Below are 13952 nucleotides of genomic sequence, written 5' to 3' on the forward strand. Positions count from 1 at the left end.
TTTATTGTTCTTTTATCCTCCATTTAATCAATTTCTTTTCTTTTGAATTTTTATGTTAATAACTTTTAAGGATCATGCACATTATCACGTTTTATTGTGAAATTTTCAAACAAAATGTTTTATTGGTTCTTCAACCTCTCTTCAACCCCACCCCCACCAAATGCTTCTCTTACACCTCTCTGCATACCCTATGGCTTCCTTTCTGTTTTCATGTCTCTTGTTGTTGCAGGATATTTGATCACACTGTGAACTCTGAGATTGTGTTACTGAAAATACCTGTGGTGTGGCTCATCCTTAGCACACACCTTTAATCCCTCTGGCTGGAATATAATAAACCTCTTAGTACCCACTTTTAATCCCAAACAATGAAGGTGAAGTTAGTTTGTAGATAGAAGCACTCATGTTTGAAAGTGATGTCTAATTGAGTGGCAGACAAAGTGATGAATCAGAGAAAGATTTGACAGAATAGGACATACCCAAGTCTCAGGAGGAGAGGAAAGGGAAGCTGCTTAAGAGAACAGCACCGAGAGAGAAGGAGGTAGTTTTACCAGGGGAATTTTACAGAAACAGGTTACAGACAGAGAACAAGCTAGACACAGGTGAAGACAGAGCAATCCAGAGAATGAGAATGAGCCAGAAGATTAGAACAGATTGCCAAAGTTAGTATGAGGCCAATCAGAGCAATTCAGGAGAAGCCGAGAGAAGCCAGACTGAATCAGTCAGCTTGGAGAGAAGTTTGATCCAGAACAGCTGAGTTGAACAGTTAACCAGAGTTCAGAAAGAACTAGAAAGGGGTGAGCTTATTCAACAGGAAGCCTCAGAGGCTGAAGACATTCTGAGCCCAGATATGATCGTATGGAGGTTAGAAGCTGCCAGGATAGCCCTAGGTTGGCAGGCAGAGGAGATAAGCCCCACAGACAACTTCAGAAGAATAGAAGTTCTTTTTCCACTTTGTTTCCTAGACCTCCCTCCCTCAACACCTCCTTTCTCCCTTTTCATTGTCTCCTTCTTACTCTCATAACCTACACCCATACTCAACCCCATTCATATAAATAATACAAGCTAGGATCTGCTTACGAAAGAAACACGCAGTTCTTGTCTTTTGGAATCTGAGTTATCTTGTTTAGATGTAAGATGGTACAGAAGCATCATTTTCCTGAAGATTTTATGGTCGATTTATCTTTGCATAGGACTAAAATCCCACTGTGTATACGCACCACATTCTCATTGCCCATCCATCTACTGGTGGATGCCTAAACTGACTCGGTCCTTATTACTGTCGATGATGCCGCAGTGGACAGAGATGCATCTCTGTTGATACATCTCTGATGTGGACTATAAAGTCCTTTGAGTGCAATCCCAGGGGTAGTATAATTGGGTCTGTGGATGTTCTAATTCTGTTATTTTTTGGGAAATACTCTTTACTGATTTCCAATGTGGCTGCAGTAGTTTACATTCCCACCATCTGTGAATAAACATTCCTTGTTCCCCTTATGCTCAACAGCATCTTTTGCTGTCCTTTCTCTCCATGACAGGCATTCTAACTAAGGGGTGATGTAATCTCACAGTGGACTCTTTTTGTTTAATATGGAAGACTTCACAAAATTGCATGTCATCCCTTCACATGGGCCATGCTAATCTTCATATCATTCCAATATTACTATACGTGCTGCCAACGTGTGCACACTCACAGTACTCTTAATACACAGTACTTACTGCACACACTTCTCTAGTGGCAAAAGGTCTCAAACACTTTATAAGCACTTATTGGCCATTTGTGTTTATTTTATTGAGATCTGTTTGTTCTTTACATTAGATCATTTGTTGAGTGGCAGATTTACAGGGGAGTGCTCAATTTTGACAATTCTTGATATATTTCAGATATTAACCTTGTCTGAAGCACACCTGTCAAAGCTTTTCCCCCACTCTTTATACAGTCTGGTTTTATTTTTTTCTACTTGATAAGCCTCCTTTGCTGTTTTGTTGTATTTCAATGAGTCTTGTTAATACTTGTTAATTATTGAGACTGTTTTTCTGTGCTACCAGAGTTGTGCTCAGAAAGTTCTGGCCTTAATATACATATTAATGTGTGTGTGTGTGTGTGTGTGTGTGTGTGTGCGCGCGCGCGCGCTCGTGTGAGAGTGTGTGTGAGTGTGTAACTTGAAATACATTCTCTGTTTTCCTCTCGAACAGTAGTCCTCAGCCTTCCTAATGCTGTGGTCTGTTGGTACAGTTTCTCATGGTGTAGCCAACCCCAACCATAAAATTACTTTTGTTACAACTTCATAACTGTAATTTTGCTACTGTTATGAATCATAATGTAAAAAAAAATCTGTGTTTCTGGTGGTATTAGGTGTCCCCTGTGAAAGGGCATTTGAACTTCCCCTGCTCTAGGGGTTCTAGCACTTTGGACTTTAAGTTAAGGTCCTTGGTCCAGTTAGAATTGATTTGGGGCAAAGTGAGAGCTCTGGATCGATTTTCATTCTCCCTCAGTTAGATATCCAGGTTTGCCAGCACCTTTATTGACTAAGTTGTCTTTTCTCTAGTATAGTTTGTTTTGATACCTTCCTCAAAAAAAAGTCAGGTAGCCATAGATCTGTGACTTTGTTTCCAGATCCTCTATTCAGTTCCACTTTTCTACGGATCCATTTCTGTGCCCTTACCATGCTGTCTTTGTTACTATGTCACAGTGGTATAATCTTAAATCAAGTGCTTCAGGTCTAATCCAAGAGTGACTCAACCTCAAAAAGGCAACAGCAGTACCAACCTTTCAGGGTTGACAGGCCAAACAGGCAATGTATAAGCCTTTAGCACAGTGCCTACTACCAAGTAAGGCTCAAACTATAATAGTTTCCCAACTGGTTAGTAAAAAAAATATATATGTCATTTACATATAAATAATTTGAGAATGGAGTCAATGAGATGAAAACAAACTGGAGTAGATGTCATTTACAGGAAGCAAACATTGCCAGCTGCACAGCTACCGATAACACGTGCTAAATGACAACTGCAGCTCTATTTATAGAACGATGAAAGGGCATTCTACCGGTTACTAGAGAAACATGGTCTCTGACTTCATAGAAACCTTTCTGAACCTCTTCTCAGAAAACAATCAGTCCTATTTGTTCAACTCCCAGTTCTTGGAGACAGAACTCTTCACAGTTTTAGACACACAGGTATAGCGGAGATCAGGTCATTTGTGTTACTGTCTATGGTAGGAGGCAAGGAATTGGTACAAATACGACTCAACTCATTATTTCCATCTGTCGTTCCACCACAGTAACTGCAGCTCGTTTATATAGCATTCCATTCTGAGTCCTCACCCAGCTGCATACTGTCCTCATAGCATTCATGAACTTGACTCTATGGCTCCTCTGTGAGGCTGTGAGTTCATGAGAGACCATTTCTCTCCTTTGGAAAAAAACAAAAACGAATGTGTTCTGTGACTCAAGACCTAAATACCTTACCGCAACCTTCCCTTGTAAATTTGGTTTCTACCATCTCCCTCATGCATGCTTCTAATATACTGACTTCTAAATTCCCCTTGAAAACTTGTGTTACATGGGTACATAGCCATATTATAAGCCAAGACACTCTGCACTGTTAGCTAATAAAACCCAAACGCAAGCCAGCTTAAGTAGACTTCATTAGCTTAAACAAATAAAGGTATTCTGGGACTCTAGCTTTAGGTGTGACATGTCTTCGTCAAAGAGTTCACTGTTCCTCCCATGGAGAGTTAGCCCTTCAATGTGCCAGTGCAATGCCTTATACACTCAATCGTTTTGTGTGAAATTCACATATTGATTTTAGTTTTAGCAACTTTCCACCCTTTCTCCACAAAGAATCACACCGACTATGGTGTTTCAATTTGGAAATCTCTCTTTAGCACAATTTTAAACAAATCTGTTGCCTTTCAACTCTCTCTGTCTCTTTTAGTCGCTTAGCAACTTCTCAGACAGGAAGCAGTGTTCCCAGTAGTTCTGGCAGACAATAACTGCTGACAACCCTTCCTCAGCACAGGTCAGAACACTAGGGCAGTATCATCAGCCAAACCTGGGGCATGCCCCACTGTGTCTTTGAGAGCTGCAGTAGTTGATGCTCAAATAACACTGGGATTTGTCTTGAGATGGAAATCGGACAGATGATAAGATTGCTAGTCTAGTCTACAGATTTTCAGGGAAATGAAAAGGTTCTCTAAGATGCATCTATAGAAAGTATAAAACCAAGTATGAAATGGAACACACACAGGTCTAACCTATAGATGATGAACAAATTTAGCACCACGAGCAGAGGAGCCTCTTGAGCAGTCTTACCAAGCCAACAAACACACGTGGCGAAGCAAAGCCTCAATAATTTTCTGCCTCCCTGTTTGTTCTTTATATTCCATAGATACTGCCTTGTCAATTTTCTTAAAGCTCCACTTGAGAACTAATAGTGACCAGTGTCTACCTACATGCTGACTGTGGGGTCTAAATACAGACCAAGAATTCTGTCTAGAATTCTATTCAAATTCAGTTAATGGTACAATAGGAATCCTTTCATCTCTGGAAGCTCTACATTATTTGTTTGGGGTTTACAGTATATTTTCTTTAGTGGACATGCGGAGGGAAAGTCTATCCATGTCTGGAGCAAACAGAAAGTGTGCTGCTAGCTTCTTGCTCACGTTTCCTCGGCAGGAATGCCCTGCCTATTGTTTCATTGTCAGATCTGAACCATCATCACTCAGGGTGACTGGGAAGGCAGCAGTTAGGCTCATTGGAGTTCCCAGACAGATGTGCAGGGCCTAAGCCTGTGCTTGCAATATAACAAAGGCTCGACAGATGTCTAGAGAATTGTCTACTTGATCTCCTGCCCCAAATAGATGACATTATTTGATGCATTCTTTGTGCCCTCAAACTCTGAGTCAGTAGCCTCAAGCAAAGGAAGATTTGTTGAATCTGTTACATAAAGGATGAAATCTCTCCAAATGCCTCCGCGTTCCCCATTCGAAGGAGGTGAATGAACACTTAGCAGTAAACATCATAATAATTCCCAGGACCTCAAGCTTAATATTAAGAGTGGAAAAGATGAACATGGCATGTCTTCATGTTCTATCAAAAAAACGTATACAGGGCTAGTCAGTCAAGTGCAAGCATTAGGACCTAGGTTGGAGCCTAGGGTTAATATGAATGTAGTCCTATGCCCCTGTAAGCCCAAGGCTGGAGACAAAGACAGGAGGATTCCATCCCCAGAGCTCACTGGTAAACCAGCCTAGCTGAATCTAGAAGCTCCCAAACTCAAGATAGAGTTCAATTGAAGACACCTGTCTTAGTTAGGGTTTTATGGCTGTGAACAGACACCACTACCAAGGCAACTCATAAAAGAACATTTAATTAGGGCTGGCTTCTAGGTTCAGACGTTCAGTCCATTATCATCAAGGCAGGAGCCTGGCAGCATCCAGGCAGGCATGGTACAGAAGGAGCTGAGAGTTCTACATCTTCATCTGAAGGCTGCTAGCAGAATACTGGTGTCCAGACAGCTAGGATGAGGATCTTAAAGCCCACACCCACAGTGGCACAAGTACTCTAACAAAGCCACAGCCTCTAATTGTGCCACTCCCTGGGTCAAGCATTGATAAACCATTACAACACCCAACATTGACTTCTGTCCTGCCCACATGCATGCACCATATGTACACATGTACTCAGAGATACATCCCCATGCACACGTGAACACATGCAGAAACACACAGGTGCACACAAATCAAAGCATAAGGGGTATCCCTTAGATAGCTATTGGCATTAAGTGTATAGACTCAGAGCCCAGTTTTCATAAACCTACTGATTTTTCAGTCTCAGAATAATAAGCAATGAAAGGGATGATTTCATAGAATATGTTTGACATCATAGCAGATTAGGTCTTCATGTAAAAAGCTGGGCGACATGGCCAGCTTTTTAATGAATCCCCAAACCACAGCAGAGAGTTTTGTAAATTCCAAATTAGTGAGATTTTTATGAAGGTTAATAAGGCAACTGTCACCTATGAGCTTCCTGCCATTTTCCAGGACTGTTTTAAATGCTCTAATGGGGCAGTGGTTACAATGTTGCTTTGTTGGCAGTTTCCTAGAACCAAGCTCCCTAATCGGCACCCAGTGAGTCATTCCCCACGCATTTGTGTTCTGAATAAGTAGGACAAAATAAGGAAGAGACTACAGGACTTCCCTGAATCCTGATGGAACTGTGCATGTGGCTACGGCCTGAATATGCATTAGGGAAGTTTCTAGGGTAAGAATAAATCCTTCTCAGGCTGGCGAGATGGCTCAGCGGTTAAGAGCACTGACTGCTCTTCCGAAGAAGGTCCTGAGTTCAAATCCCAGCAACCACATAGTGGCTCACGACCATCCATAATGAGATCTGATGCCTTTTTCTGGGGTGTCTGAAGACAGCTACAGTGTACTTACATATAATAATAAATAAATCTAAAAAAATAAAAATAAAAAGAATACAACCTTCTCTTAAAATTCAAAGACCCTTTGGGGCTTACTAGAAAAAAATAAAAGACTTTGCTAACATCATCTGACCTGCTTAAAGTAATACTTTGATTGCTTAGTATCTGAATACAAACATGATGGCCATATTTAAATTAACATACACATGGATTTGAAAATGAGTAGAAATGTGTTGCAAAAATCTACCATTCTTCTACAGTAACTTCAGTAGTTTAGAGTGAGGCTCTGCTTTTGCTTTCTGAATGAAGACCCACTAGAGAGCTTCGGCTGGGCATTTTGTTCCAGGACCAGTTGACTCAAAGTGAGGCTATGTGTGACTAAGCCTCAGGAAGTCCCTAAAATCCCCGAAAATGTGTTCAAAGAAGAACTCTTAACTTTGGCACTTCTGAAATTTTGGGCCAGATGATGCTTTGGTGTGTGTGGGTGCACCGTTAGAGTGCTGAGCATCACCCCCTATGGTGGATATGACCAGTAGAGTTCCAGTCATGACTATCCAAAACCCCTCTAAAAGCCACAACATTCTCAGAGCACCACTGACTTACGGAGAGGTCATTAGCTCTTACCAGGATCCAAACACATCAAGAACGGTATCAGCATGTGTGATCATCATCACTTCCTCGAAATTTCCCCAGATTTCACCCAAAAATTCCCAACCCATTGCTGGAATTCACAGGCAGGACAGAGTAGTGGGTTTTCCCCATTTGGTGTGTCTCCCTGAGAAATATGATACATAAGTGTCAGTTCATTAAGAAACTGTGTTGCTTCGAGGCCAGTCTGGTCTACAAAGTGAGTTTCAGGGACAGCCAGGGCTACACAGAGAAACCCTATCTCGCAAAACCAAAAAAAAAAAGAAAGAAAGAAAGAAAGAAAGAGAGAGAGAGAGAAAGAGAGGGAGGGAGGGAGGGAGGGAGGGAGGAAGGAAGGAAGGAAGGAAGGAAGGAAGGAAGGAAGGAAGGAAGAAAGAAAGAAAGAAAGAAAGAAAGAAAGAAAGAAAGAAAGAAAGAAAGAAAGAAAGAAACTATGTTGTAAAATTTCCCAACTGCCAAAATGTTTAGTGATTATATCTAAAGATAAGAGTCTTAGTAACCTCTTAGGTTGGTTGACTCAAGGATTCCGTTTTTTTCCCATCTTGACTTGATTCTCCTGGGCCTAATCCAGGGCCTGATTCATCTAACCTACTCAAATCTGATTGTGTGAAGTGTGAATCACACACTGGCTATGGGAGTGCATTCCCCCAAAGACTCCTGGGAAGAAGACAGCTCTGGAACTGCTTCTTGATGTCCTGATTTCCCAGACAACTTATTCTAGACCTATTGCCGCAGAGATCTACTTCAGAGGTGACAGAGGCCAGTAAGCTCCTGTTCCACTGTGAACTTGGACTCCTTTGCAAAGCAGTCTTTGTTCCATATAGGTCTGGCTCCACGTGCAGGTCTTGGGTACTCTGGGTGGTAGAGAGCCTGCATAGTTTCCTTAGCTGCCTCTCTGAAATGCTGGTGAAGAACAGAACAGTGTGGTTGCCCAACTCTCTTTCCCCTTTGAAGCTAGACTGCCACCAAGACCTTCTGTATTGAACTCGTCTCCAAATCTAATTCTTGGAGACTAACATCCCTCCAAGGTTCTTCTCCTAACACCATCAGCAGACCAAGAGACCTCTCCTGCTCACTCCTAATTAGAGATTTCCCCAATCTTAGTATTTCAAGGGAAAACACAGGAACAGAAAGCAATTAGGGGAATGCAAATTTGCATTTGTGCAGATGCAGAGCCACCTTCTCTGCTAGCCTGTCCCTTCCCACGTCTATTCTAGATATTTACTAGTTTTTCTCATATTTATTGGTATTGATGCAGTCTGTAAGACTTTCATATTTCTTGCTTGTATTGTTCCTGCTCTTGCCTAAAGTTGTAGTTTTCTAAATTCTGGGACAGCTATATGAAGTGTCACCATCACCTGGAAAACGGTGAAAGAACTGACCCCAGGCCTCTCAGCCCAAAGCTATCAACCTGAACATTTCAACTTGCTAGCCATGGGGGAGGGGAAGAATATCCTTCTCTGTGTCATCATCAAGGACACAAGCTGGTGGACAGTCTATAATTGTATCACACAGTTCCATGTATCCTGTAGGATGGAAGAACAGGAAGGAATGAGCACATTACACACATGCAGGCCAGGCTGTGCAGTGATGTGCTGCGTAGAACAAAGTCACATGCATACAAACTCCAAGGCTTCTTGAGAAGTGTGGCCCTGTTGTGTGCCCAAAGCATGGATTTTGGAAGGCAGCTGTAATCACTATGAAAATAGCCTGAATTCGTCTGGCATAGCCAACAGAATGGATATTAAAAAAGGCTTTGTCTTAGTTAGGGTTTTACTGCTGTGAACAGGCACCATGACCAAGACAAGTCTTACAACGACAACATTTAGTTGGGGCTGGCTTACAGGTTCAGAGGTTCAGTCCACTATCATCAAGGTGGGAGCATGGCAGCATTCAGATAGGCATGGTGAAGGAGGAGCTGAGAGATTTTTAGCTTCATCTAAAGGCTATTAGAAGAAGACTGGCTTCCAGGCAGCTAGGACTAGGGTATTAAAGCCCACACCCACAATGACACACCTACTTCAACAAGGCCACGCCTCCTAATAGTGCCACTCCCAGGGCCAAGCATATACAATCCATCACAGGCACCAGGTCATGGTTAGATGCTACAGCCATTGTGTAGGGAAAGTCCCCACAGCCAGCTTGCTAAACCGTATGCTTTTGTGCTCACTGATAAAATAAATTCTTCTTCCTCCTCTGGAGAAGAGAGCAACATCTACCATACAGGGCTGAATCTGAATGAGAAAGTCCAGGTCATAGTGCCTCCCCAGGAGTAGAAGGCAGACTAGGGATATCTTCCAATTTTATACTTAGTGAGATGAGATTCTAAAAGCTAGACTTCTGCCCAAGTGCTTTTATTTATTATTATTGGTATAAAAGAAAGGCTGTAGTGCTAGAGAGAAAAAAAAGTCTACACTGTGGAGAGAGCTTTAAGAGGCAGTTCAGGTAGGAACAAACATGTAAGACATTATCCAGAAGTATCAGTAATTGTGATGAGTATGTATCATTATGGCCGAGGTGGATTAGACAAAACCAAGTTCAGCTCTCTGTCGGCTACAAGAGAATCTTCTCACAAGGGGATTAGAAGCTGGCACATGTGCAAGACCACCCCAAGCTCTGCACACGTCTTTGTCGGGTAACACAGTTGGCTCTGTCTGTATCGAAAATCTATCTAGAATTTAACCACCTCTACGTGCTTCCAATCTTGTTACTGTGTTCCAGGTGACCATTTTCTATTTGGAAGGTTATTCTATGATCCCCCTGACCGACTGCCCAACACCCTTCTCTTTTTAGTCCACTCTAAGTGCCCATTTAAAGACATAATAGCTCATGGCATTTGCCTGCTTCTTCTCTCACTCACTTCCAGTAAAACACAGAGTTTGTACTAAATCTCTTAACCTCTGACCTCTCTCACCACACTCCATACTATTGGTACTTTACATCCATGCTGCACTCTTTGCTCTCTGTTGAACCAAGCATGTTACAAAGCTCACACTTCCCAACATCCACAGCTATGGACTCCATTTTCTCTCTTAGTTACTGGGCTGGGTTTCATTTCTGTTGCCATGATAAAATATCCTGACCAAAAGCAGCCGAAGGGAGGAAAGGGTTTATTCGACTTACAGTTCCAAGTTACAATCCGTTGTTTCAGCTCAACATTTCAGGAAGCCAGGGTGGGAATGAAGCAGAAATTTAAGGGTTCTTTGGAAAGTCGGTTGGATGGGGTTTTGCTGGGGCAGACATATGAAGGAAAGTTTCGTTAAAGTGGGCACAGCTGTGAAAGGCTAAGGCAGACTCCTGAAGGAACGTTTGTGCTGAAGCAGACACGAGAGAGAGGATGTTCTGCTAAAGCAAACACGTGAAAGGACACGTGATGAAGGATTCTTTGCTAATGACACACATGTATTGGTCTGCCTTATACTGTGTAGCTGAGCTGCATTTGTCGAGACTCCCGTAGAGAGAAACACACCAAAAACTTCCGGTGGTGTGCTGCAGTTTGTTGCGGCTTCCAAGGACTCGGGCTGATTGGATGCACGTGCTGAGGTAAGAGCCGTGCATACACATGGAGGACACATGATGTTTGGAGGGTATAAATAGGACTCTATGGAGTGACAGAGACAGAGCTTGGCTTGTTGGTACAGCTAGCTGTGCAACACTTGTGGCTCTCCTGTCTTCACTGATCTCTGCTTCCTTCCCTGAATGAGGCACACCTGAGAACTTCTCTTGGCATTCCTGTTGTTTCCTCCTGCTGACTCAGGCCTCAGCTGAGAAGCCTGCTATGTCAATGCTGTTGCTAACCCGAGTCTACCAAACTGGATTGCTGGTGTATCCATGAAGTGTTTGTGAGTGGATCAAGCTGCCACTGCCTGCTAACCTGTGAACTGAACTGCGGATTTCTAGACAACACAGATGGGAGTTGCACCAAAAAAACCTTTCTATACAGGTCCACTTCCCCTCCCCTCCATATCCTTTCCTTTCCACTACCTCTGGTGGGTGGTGAGCTACAAGGAAGGTTAAAGCACTTAAGAACCATCATTAAAAATAGATTTTGAAAAAAATTAAAGTTACATGGGAACTCAACCAGTCACATCACACCCACCATAAAGGGCAGAAAGAGATAAACACATTCTTGCTCCATTAGCAATCAGCTAGCATTCTTTACTCTTACATATTCAGAGTCCAGTCCATTAAACAATGCTGCCAGCATTCAATGCTGGCCTTCCCACGTCGACGAACCATTAAAGCAATCCCTCACAGACATTCTGGAGGGCCAAGCTTATCTAGATAATTGCTCATTTGGACTATCTTCCTAGGTGACTCCAGACTGCATCACATTGTGACACTAAAAGTAACCAGTGAAGGTACTTTCTTTTTTTTTTTTTTCTTTTAAGGATTTTATATTTTATTTTTGTTATCACCAGTGTTTGTGTCCATTTACAGGCATGGGGAGAGCAATACATAGAGGTCACTTGTGCAGGTCAAAGGACAACTTTGTAGACTCCTTCATTTTCCTGTTGCACCTGCCCAGAGGTCCAGAGATCCCACACAGGTGGTCCTTCACGGTTTCCTCACCTAGCAGTANGCAACACATCCCTGCACCCCTGTGAGACAGTATAGACCTACACAAACAGAATCAACTGGCTAATTACCCCTTAACCACCTTCCCTGTACGATCATTCATGGGACCAATTGCATCACTGCAAATTCACAGCGGAAAAACATTCAAAGATTGCACTTTTCCCAAAGTTTGTCATATTTTTACTACTATAGAAAAATTGTCAGCTATATAAATAATCAGAAAGCTATTACACAAGGCAGTTGTAAAACCCATAAATCTAATTTTGAGAACTCACAGCCCCTTTCTCTATTTCTAGTGAGTAAACTGACATTTAGAAGTTTGTATGAATTAACAGTGGAAACAGAACTCAAGGTTTTCAGCTTTCCCATCATCAGTCTGCCTAACATTGAGCCTTGAATTTCAATATCTGCTACCTACTACATATTCTTATCAGAGGTCTCCCTTTCATGGCCACTCGTCTGGACTTTACCACACTTCTTAACACACTAAAATTTAATAAATTATTTTTGTCTTAGTCCCGTAGCATCGGTAACCAAACATAGGATGAATGGTATTATTTCTTTAGTCCTGGATCCCAGTGTGTTTGTTGCTCATTAAATATTAAAAATTATTTGCTAAATTAATGAATTTTAATCATACTACACAACACTTAACTATAGATATTATAATCCAGCACTGCAATAGTGTGTTACTTAAAATTGCATAATAGTATGCCAAAACAAACAATCAAAAAAACCAGAAATCTTAGTGGATCTCTAGGATCTTTATGCTTCTTTCTTGCTGCACGCAGGCATAACACTACTAGACATTGGCACGTTGTAGAATTGGCTTTCACCACCTCAACCTCTCTTCNGTCACTACTGTGTCTGATGAGACCTCCTGAACAACTCCCAAAACACTCTATCACTGAATGCTATGCCAATAGTATTAGCAGTATGTTATCAAGGTAAACTTCTTTATCTATGTCTCAATTTCAAATCGAGTATTTTTTGTAAGAGTTGATCAAACCACTATTTACTTTCATTTTCTTTTGATAAAAAACATACCATATGACNACAATTTCTGTCACTTTTCATATATTACTAATTTGTGTTTCTTCCTTGTGTTTCTCCTGACATGGAAAACTGCACATTTCTTCTTGTTAAAATAACAAAAACTGTTGCTGGTTATTATAAACACTCATTTAAAAGTACATTTACGTAGTTGCCTCTTACTTAGACCTTCAGCGTTTGTGACCTAACTTTTATAGTTTTGGTTACCTATGGTTAATACCAAATAGTAAATGAAAATGCCAGAAATAAACAATCCACATATCATAAATTACATGCAGATCTGGACACAAAAATGAAATCTCACATCATTTGTCTCTACCCCACCTGGGCTGAGAGCCATCCACACAGTGTATATACATTACTCAATTATAGTACCTGCTGCAGTTACTANATTAACTGTCATAGTATCAGAGTGGCTATATTCAANNTAATAAGGCAACCAAGTACAATCATGCACATCGGCATTATTTTAATTGTAAACTGTTGTAACTTTTATTTTATTAACATTGTTATTAATCTTTTACTATGCTTGTTATAAACTATCTATGGATGGTATGCATATAATGAAAAAGCACAGGATATATTATGGGTTTTGGTNCTATCCTGGGTTTTGTGTATTCACTGAGTGACTCAGAGAATCTCTTCCCTATGGCTAAGAGGAAATGAACAAGTGTGTGTGTGTGAAACAANTTAAAATGACACATACATAACTGCTTCTATCATCTTGATAAGACAATATTGGTGGCATGGTATTCTTTATTTTGAAAATTTATGTGTAAGACTACAGAATTATCATAAAGTGGCTAAGCTTTCTCCTTCACTGTGAAAAAGGTTCAAAATTTTTATGCCAGTTAATTCATCACAAACTATTATTATTACCATTAATAAATGAAACTTGAATTAAAAAATAGGATGCATCTTAATTAGCAGAATTTGTATTAAATGGGCTTTTAGCTATAGTATCTTAAGCATAAAACCTTACATAGCTGAGCACTGAAACAAAGAAGTCGGGCTGGTGAGATGGCTCAGTGGTTAAGAGCACTGACTGCTGTTTTCTATCCGGGATCTCTCTGAGGCTGGTCCAAGCAGGAGATCACTCGGGTCACAGAAGCCACAGAGCTTATTGGACAGGGAGGGTCCCTTCGGGCCTTCAGCCAGGAGGCTGAGCTGATCCTCAGACCTCTGTGCACCTTTCCCAACAGAGGAGAGCTTGCTGACCCCTGGGACTCAGGAGACAGCTGGTCTCC

The 13952-nt window shown here is 41.4% G+C and overlaps 1 non-coding gene across 1 annotated transcript; it reads right to left on the minus strand.

Annotated features, from left to right (window-relative positions):
* Positions 1-1581: 1581 nt before the first annotated feature.
* LOC115029540 lies at positions 1582-1685 on the minus strand. Its single transcript, XR_003835099.1, has one exon. It is a non-coding gene; the product is annotated as a U6 spliceosomal RNA (small nuclear RNA).
* Positions 1686-13952: the final 12267 nt, after the last annotated feature.

This window comes from Mus caroli, chromosome 15 (assembly GCF_900094665.2).
Source record: "Mus caroli chromosome 15, CAROLI_EIJ_v1.1, whole genome shotgun sequence".
NCBI lineage: Eukaryota > Metazoa > Chordata > Mammalia > Rodentia > Muridae > Mus > Mus caroli.